Raw genomic sequence first — 9,405 nt, forward strand, 5'->3', positions numbered from 1 at the left:
GCCATCATCTTATGCATTTTGCATTTTGTTTTGTTCTTTATGTCTGCCCTCTTGCACTGGAAAAGAAATTCTTGAGGGCAGGCCCCATGTTGCATTAATTTTCTATCCCATTCAGTGTCTAGAAAAGTGCCTAAAAATATTAGAGAACAGATTAAACAATTTTGCTGCTTTTGTTGAATTACATTTCTAGTCTCTTTTGCTCAGTTCATTTCCTTTCTCAGATGTATTTACACTGAACTTGTTGTAATTTAATTCCATTACATTTATTTTTGATCCTTTTCCAGAAAACCAATACTAATTTGAATTTTGAACCTTTTTTCTGCCAACAGTTGCTCATACCTCTGAAACATGAATATGTATTGTGTCAAATATATCATTGATTAAAATATGAAAAAGCCTCTGTGAAATATTATGTATGACCTCAGGTTGTGGCATTGATTTATTGGTATTTACATTTTGGTATGTCCCTATAGCATACTGTATACCAATCTAATTTTTATAGTTTACATATTGTTTATATAAGTTGAGGACTAAGATGCAATGTGAGATAAAATAAATATCTTTCTAAAGTCCAAGTGAAGCAGAAATAAAAAGCTGTAATCTACCATCTCAGTCTGTCTCATAAAAAAACATAAACATACTATATGAGTTGAGAAACATATTTACTTAAAAATCAACATATTTAGATGACGCTTTTAAGATTATTTACCCAAATGGATCCTTGGTAGGATAGTTATTTCATATGAAAATGAATTAGGAAATGAACCTTTTAATTCATTCAACAAATACTTAATGATCCTCTACTATGAGGCAAGTGATCTTCCAAGCTCTGGGCAAGAACATGCCCTCATAGAATTGCATAGTCTTGAGCAGGAAGAAAATGAATATATAAATATGGTGTTAATTGCTCTGAAGAAAAATTAAAGCAAAATGGAAGATGTAGCTTGTTAGTGCCATATGGTATGGCAATTTCAAATAGGGAGTTCGGAGAGGTCTCATGAAGAGGACAGGATCTATGTAACCACCTGTGGAATTGCATTCTAAGGTTCAGCAAATCAAGTAAAAAGCAGTAAAACCATGAGCCTGGAGAGTTGATAGTTCAATGAGTCCACAGGGGAGAGAGTTATGTAGATAACAGGCAAACCAGGAGGCAGGCTATTCTGAGATGATGGTTGTTCTAGTTTGCTAATGCTGCAGAGTGCAAAACACCAGAGAATGGACTGGCTTTTATAAAAAGGGGGTTTATTTGGCTATACAGTTACAGTCTTAAAGCCATAAAGTGTCCAAGGTAACACATCAGTAATCGGGTACCTTCACTGGAGGATGGCAAATGGCGTCCGGAAAACCTCTGTTAGCTGGGAAGGCACATGGCTGGCATCTGCTCCAAAGTTCTGGTTTCAAAATGGCTTTCTCCCCGGACATTCCTCTCTAGCAAGCTTGCTCTTCTTCAAAACGTCACTCACAGCTGCACTCCGTTCAGTCTCTTTGAGTCAGCATGTTTTATATGGCTCCACTGATCAAGGCCCACCCTGAATGGGTGGGGTCACACCTCCATGGGAGTATCCCACCAAAGTCACCACCCACAGCTGGGTGGGGCACATTCCAAGCAAATCTAACCAGCACCAAAACATCTGTCCCACAAGACCACAAAGATAATGGCATTTGGGGGACACAATACATTCAAACTGGCACAATGGTGTTTTGGATTAGGTATAGCTCACTAAGTATTTTGATTATCCATTGATTTTTTTGGAAATTCCAGCTAAAGATATCAGAGAAAAATAGTTAATATAACAAAATGGTTTATTCAGCATTGTATGATATTCTCCTTTTCTTCTCAAGGGATTTCATATTGGAGATGTTTGGTTTATCTCTTTCAACTTTGATGCTTTGAAATATTTTTCTTCATTAACTTTCCAAATTCTCAATTGAAATTTCCCTCTATTCTATAACATCCATTTATATTTTCCTAATTGTGCCATCATTTGTGGACTGAATTAGGGCAGGATTTTCAAGGTATGTCATTTACAACTAAACTAAGTATGATCACTATGGTAAGGCTGGCATTGCTGATTGAAATGTATTTATTGATCAGTACTTATATCAAACATCATACTCAATTCTCAATATTTAACCATTATTCATATCAGCATTTTGTGGGAGATAATACATTCTCTAATATAAAGTTTTGGAAATTGAATCAAAATTACTCAACACATCCTAAGCTATGTAGACATTAAACTATGAAATAATGGGAAGTCTAGGCTCTTAATATATGAAGCCCTTCGTGCCCTATTAACTATTTAGCTAGACATAGCCTATCCTCCAGAGTGGAAAATGAAAAAAAGATAGTAACTTTAATTGACATTTTTTTTTTAGGTTTTTTGGGCACAAGGTCTTTTTTATTTCCTCCTCAGATTGCTTTTTACTAGTGTATAGAAATGTTACTGATTTTTGTGCATTGATCTTCTATCCTGTCACTTTGCTGTATTCATTTATTAGTTCAAATAGCTTTACAGTAGATTTTCAAGATTTTCTACGTATAAGATCATGTCATCTGTAAACAGTGAAAGTTTCACTTCTTCCTTTCCAACTTTGATGCCTTTTATTTCTTTTTCTTGCCTAATTGCCCTAGCTAGAACTTCCAGCACAATATTTAATAACAATGGTGACAGTGGGCATCCTTGTATTATTCCTAATGCTAGAGGTAAAGCTTTCAGTCTTCCCGCATTGAGTATGCTGGTGATGGTGGGTTTTTCATATATTGCCTTTATCATGTTGAGAAAATTTCCTTATATTCCTATCCTTTGAATTGGTTTCATCAAGAAAGGAAGCTGAAGACCCATGGGGCAAGATGGCGGCTTAGGGAGATGTGGAATTTAATTAATCCTCTGGAAAAACTAGCATATAGCCAGGAACAGCTAATAAATAGTTTGGAATCACTGTTGGGGGACATCTGTGACTAGGCAAACATCTTTCACCAGTCTGGAATGGGTGGAACAACTGAGAGCACAGCACAAGAACTGTAAGTAAAGCTCCCCAAACTGTGGAGCTGGTGCTCCTCCCCCACTGGAAAGGAAGACTGAGTTGGATGACTTCTCTGGGGAAAAAGAAACAGTCTACTAGGAGGAAGGGAAGGTAGCTCCACCAAGCTCCAATTGTGGTTTCAATGAACAAATTTGGACTACTGAATAAAAGCTAAAAGCACAGATAAACCCAGAGCAAACAGGAAAGGATCCCAGAGGTTCCACCCAGCAGAGAGGAGTTGGGGCTAACAGAAAAAAAATACATAAATAAATAAAAACAGAGGCTTTTGGACTTGCATGAGCCCAGAATATTGGAAAATGGCTGTGTCCCAAGAAAAGGGGCACTTAGAACTGGGCACTAGCTCCAGTTCCTGACTGGTAAACTGGGGAGCTGGGGACTGGCTCTGAAAAGGGGATTTCTTTCTTTTTCCCTTTTTTTCTCTTAGTCTAAGTAACTCATTAGAGAAAACTTCAAGCCTTTTCAATTGTCAGTGATGACCCAGGCAAGGGTGGAGTTAAGATAGTCAGAGAGTCAAAGAAAGAAATGAAGTGTAAGAGATAAATCCCTACAAGGCTTACCTTCCATAAGAAAAGGGGGGAACATGGCCAAGTTCAAGTGGCTGCCCTCCCTGAGAGAACTCAAACCCCAGAGCTGTGCTGAGGGGTTGACAGAAACAGCCTAAGCTTGGCTTCTGACACTCTCAGTCCCTGGCAGGTATAGGGTCTACTGAGAATTAAAGGGAACACACATCTTTACACTGGTGGGGAGCTGTGGACTGACAAGTGCCACCTGCTGGGCAGGATGGGTAAAGCACAGCATGTAGAGGCTCACAGAAAAGTCTGACAACTTTTTGGGTCTCATCCTCAGGTACACCTGATACTAATTACACTCTCTTTCTGAGACCTAGGACCCATCTGCTATGGGGATCAGATTGGGTTAATCAAGGAAATCAGTTGCCTATACAACAAAAAAATTACAAATCACACTAGAGAAAAATGAAGACACTGGCCAGTCCAAGAAAAAACTTACACTTCAAATGAGATACAGGAGTTGAAATAACTAATTAAAGATCTCAAAACAAATATGCTATATCAATTCAAAAATCAAATCAATGAGTTGAGAGAAGATATGGCAAAAGAGATGAAGGGTGTAAATAAGACATTGGGTGAGCATAAGGAAGAACTTGAAAGTTTGAAGAAACAATTGGCAGAACTTATGGGAATGAAAAGCACAACAGAAGAGATGAAAAACACAATGGAAATATACAAGAGCATATTTGAAGAGGCAGAAGAAAGGATTCATGAGCTAGAGGACAGAACATCTGAAATCCTACACAAAAAAAAGAAGAAATAGGGAAAAGAATGGAAAAATATGAGCAGGGTCTCAGGGAATTGAATGACAACATGAAGCACATGAATATACCTGTCATGGGTGGCCCAGAGAAGAGAAATGAAAAGGGGCAGAAACAATAATGGAGAAAATAATCACTGAAAATTTCCCACCTCTTAGGAAAGACATAAAATTGCAGATCCAAGAAGCGCAGCATACTCCAAACAGAATAAATCTGAATAGACCTATTCCATGACACATAATACTCAGATTATCAAATATCAAGGAAAAGAGAGAGTTCTGAAAGCAGCAAGAGAAAAGCAATCCATCACATACCAGGGAAGCTTGAAAAGACTATGTGCAGATTTCTCAGTAGAAACCATGGAGGTGAGAAGGCAGTGGTATGATATATTTAAGATACTGAAAGAGGAAAATCTGCCAACCAAGAAATCTATATCCAGCAAAACTGTCCTTCAAAAATGAGGGATAGCTGAAAATATTTATAGATAAACAGACAATGAGAGAGTTCATGAACAAGAGACTTGATCTACAAGAAATAGTAAAGGGAGCACTAGAGGCAGATAGGAAAACAGAGGAGAGAAAGGTTTGAAGAAGAGAGTAGAAGTGAAGACTACCAGTAAGAGGGGAGATAGAGAGAGAGAGAGAGAGAGAGAGAGAGAGAGAGAGAATAAAAATTAGATATGACATATAAATTCCAAAAGACAAAATGGTACATAGTAGACATTACCCTGAGTGCAATTAGTCAGAAACAAAAGGACAGATACTCTATGGACTCACTAATATGAACTAACATTGATGAGTGAAATTTGACAGTTAAAGTTGAGAACACAGGTTGTCAGGAAATAGAAAGAAGTTAGAAAATGGGCATTTGATGCTGAAAGTGTACATAAGGTTGACAGGATTGATTGTATAGATCCAGAAATGAATAGCATAATACTGTGTGATGGTAGCACAATATTGTAAGTACTCTGAACAAAGATGAGTGTGAGTATGGTTGAAAGTGGAAGGCTAGGGTCATGTATGACCCCAGAAGGGAAGACAGAAGATAAAGACTTGGATTTTATAACTTAGAGAAACCTAGAGGGTCAATGATGATGATTAATGTACAAATATAAGAATATTTTTAAAAGAGAGAGAACAAATGAATGTCAACATTGCAAGGTGTTGAAAATTGGATGGTATGGGGAAAAAACAAAATCAATGCAAACTACAGTCCATAGTTAACGGTAGCATTGTAAGATGCGTCCATTAATTGTAACAAAGGCAATATACCAAAGCTAAATGTCTATAAGAGGGTAATACAAGGGAGTGATATTAGATTCTTAGTGGTGGTGGTGTTGTCTAACCTTTTCATTGCATTTTATTTTATTTTTATTTTTCTTCTATCTTTTATATTTTTGTTCATCATTTTTTTGCTCCTCTTCCTATTTGTTCATGGAAAAAAAGGAAATGTCTTCATATAGACTGTGGTGGTGAATGCATAATTATGTGATTATACTGGGAATCATTGATTGTTCACTTAGAATGGATTGTATGGTGTGTGAATAAAACTTTTCAAAAAATAGAGGGAATACAAGTGCTGGAGAAATTGTGGATAGAGCGATGTACCTATTCCCTGTTGGCAGGGAATTAGAATGAGGCAGCCCATTTGGAGGGCAGTGTGATGGTTCCACAGGAAGCCAACTATAGGGTTGCCATATGGTCCTGCAACCCCATTATTGGGTATATACTTGGAAGAACTGAGAGATGGGACATGAATGAACATTGCACACTGGTGTTTATGGTGGCAGTGTTCATGATTTGCAATGGATGGAGGTGACCTAAGGGTATATAGACCAATAAATGGAATGGTGAACTGTGGTGTATACATACAATGGAATATTGAGTGGCAGCAGGAAGAAATGAAGTCATGAGTTATTCACCTAGGTGAATGTACCTTGAGGGCAGTATGTTGAGTGAAATTATCCAGAGTTAAAAAGACAAACATTACAGCACCTCAATAGTATGGACTGACTATAATGTGCAAACTCTGAGAATTGAATCTGAGAGCATAGGTTATCAGAGGAAGGCATATGGTAAAGGTTCCCAAATTGTAAGCTCTTACAACAGTCACATCTACTTATGAGTTTTAATGGTTATTTCTAAATTTTGAGATGATGCACTGTTTGTATATAATCTGGTTGGTCCCTGGAACTTTGGATATCTGTGTGACACCTGAGACTCAGAGCCAGAGGTCAGTAGCTATTAGTGTCAACATTACCCATATAGTAAATGTTAAAGAAGCTGAAAAAGAGATCACATTTTAATTACAGATGTGAACAAAATGGACTTGGTTAGGTCTAAGGTAAACCAGACTAAAGGGAAAAGGAGGATATTGAATGTGCTTTAAACTTTGACTTCCATGTGAAACCAAAGGAAGAGATGTTTATTTTGTGGAAAATCTATATTTTATGTAGCATGCTATATAACATAACTTGTATGGTCAATTTACTCAAACACCATAATTACATGTAACCTTGAATAGGGGGTGAGATATGGCATGAAACTCTGACATATCCCAGAGTAATTTGGGCAGAGAATAAAAAGTATTTGCAAAGCTCCTTTGAGGGACTGGGGAAAAGTTGAAAATATTAAACTTCCCACTTGGGGAATTCCTGATATTCTCACAAGAATTGGGGACTACCATTGTAGAAGGCCAAGCCCTCAATCTTGGGGCCTGCCCTTATGAAGCTTTTTACTACAAAGAAGAGGCTGAGGCTACTTACAATTGTGCCTACGATTCACCCCCAGAGAACCTCTTTCATTGATCAGATGTGGTCTCTCTAAGCCAATACTGCAGGTAAACTCACTGCTCTCCCTTCTACACGGGACATGATTCCCAGGGTTGTAAATATCCCTGGCATCATGGGACATGTCTCCCAGGGATGAGCCTGGACCCAGCATCATGGGACTGAGAAGTCCTTCTTGACCAAAAGGGGGAAGAGAAATGAACCAAAATAAAGATTCAGTGGCTGAAAGATTTCAAATGGAGTCAGCAGCCCATTCTTGAGGTTATTCTTATGCATTATATAGATATCCCTTTTTAGTTTTTAGTGTATTAGAATAGCTAGAAGGAAATACCTGAAACTAATGAACCGCAATCCATTATACCTGATTCTTGAAGATGATCATATAACTATATAGCTTATATGGGATGACTGCAATTGTGAAAACCTTGTGGCCCATAATCCCTTTATCTGGTGTATGGAGAGATGAGTAGAAAAAAGGGGACAAAAAGTAGTGAATAATAGGGTGGGAAAAAGGAGTATGAGACATTTTGGGTGTTCTTTTTTACTTTTATTTTTATTTTTATTTCTTGGAGTAATGAAAATGTTCAGAAAATTGATTGTGGTGATGAATGAACAATTATATGATGATACAGTGTACAACTGATTGTACACTTGGGATGATTTTATGGTATCTAAATATATCTCAATAAAATTGCATTAGAAAAAGAAATGATGCTGAATTTTGTCAAATGCATTTTCTGCAACAATAGAGATGATCATGTTGTTTCCTCTTTAATTTATTATGTGCTGTATTATGTTAATTGATTTTCTTGTGTTGATCCACCCTTGAACACCTGGAATAAAACCCACTTAGTCATGGTGTATAAATCTTTTAATGTGCTGCTGGATTTGGTTTGCAAGTATCTTGTTGAGGATTTTTGTGTCTAAATTTATTAAAGAGAATGGTTTGTAATTTTCTTTTCTTGCAATTTTCTTTTCTTGTAGTATCTTTGTCTGGCTTTGGTATTAGGACAATGTTGGCTTCATAGAATGAATAAAGTAGATTTCCCTCCTCTTCAATGTTTCCGAAGAATTTGAGCAGGATTGATTGGTACTAATTTTTTCTTGAATGCTTGGTAGAATTCACATGTGAAGCCATCTGGTCCTGGTCTTTAATTTGGGGGAAGTTTTTTTTTTTTTTTTTTTTGACAACTGATTCAGTCTCTTTACTTGTGATTGGTTTGTTGGAGTCCTCTATTTCTTCTTGAGTCAAGGCTGGTTGTTCATGCGTTTTTCGGGAGTTGTCCATTTCATCTAAGTTGTCAAATTTGTTACCATTTAGTTGTTCATGGTCTTCTCATTATCTCCTTTATTTCTGCAGGGTCAGTAGCTATGTCCCCCCTTCCATTTCTGATTTTTTAATTTGTATCCTCTCTCTTTTTTTTTCTTTGTCAGCCTGGCTAAGGGCCTATTGATTTTATTGATTTTCTCAAAGAACCAACTTCTGGCTCTGTTGATTCTCTCTATTGTTTTCATGTTCTCAATTTCATTTATTTCTGCTCTAATTTTTGTGATTTCTTTTCTTCTGTTTCCTTTGGGGCTAGTTTGCTGTTCTTTCTCAAGTTCCTCCAGGTGAGAAGTTACATCTTTGTTACTCTTTCTTGTTTATTAATATATGCATTTAGGATGATAAATTTCCCTCTCAGCACTGCCTTTGCTGCATCCCATAAGTTTTGATTTGTTGTTCTCAGTTTCACTTGCCTCAAGGTATTTACTGATTTCTCTTGTAATTTCTTCCTTGACCCACTGGTTGCTTAAGAGTGTGTTGTTTAGCCTCTGTATATTTGTGATTTTTTTCTGCCTTCCAGCTGTTATTGATTTCTAACTTCGTATCATATGATCTCAAAGAGTGTTTTCTATAATTTTGATCTTAAATTTATTGAGACTTGTTTTGTGACACAACATGTGGTCTATCCTGGAGCATGATCCATGAGTACTTGAGAAAAATGTGTATCCTACTGTTGTTGGGTGCAATGTTCTGTAAATGTCTGTTAAATCTAGTTTATTTATCATTTTATTCAAAATCTGTTGCCTTATTGATTATCTGTCTAGATATTTTATCCATTGATCAGAGTGGTGTATTGAAGTCTCACTACTATTGTAGAAGTGTCTACTTCTCCCTTCAGTTTTGTCAGTGTTTGCCTCATGTATTTTGGGGCACTCTGGCTTGGTGCATAGATATTTTAGATTGTTATGTCTT

This window comes from Choloepus didactylus, chromosome 5, assembly GCF_015220235.1.
Source record: "Choloepus didactylus isolate mChoDid1 chromosome 5, mChoDid1.pri, whole genome shotgun sequence".
Lineage (NCBI taxonomy): Eukaryota > Metazoa > Chordata > Mammalia > Pilosa > Megalonychidae > Choloepus > Choloepus didactylus.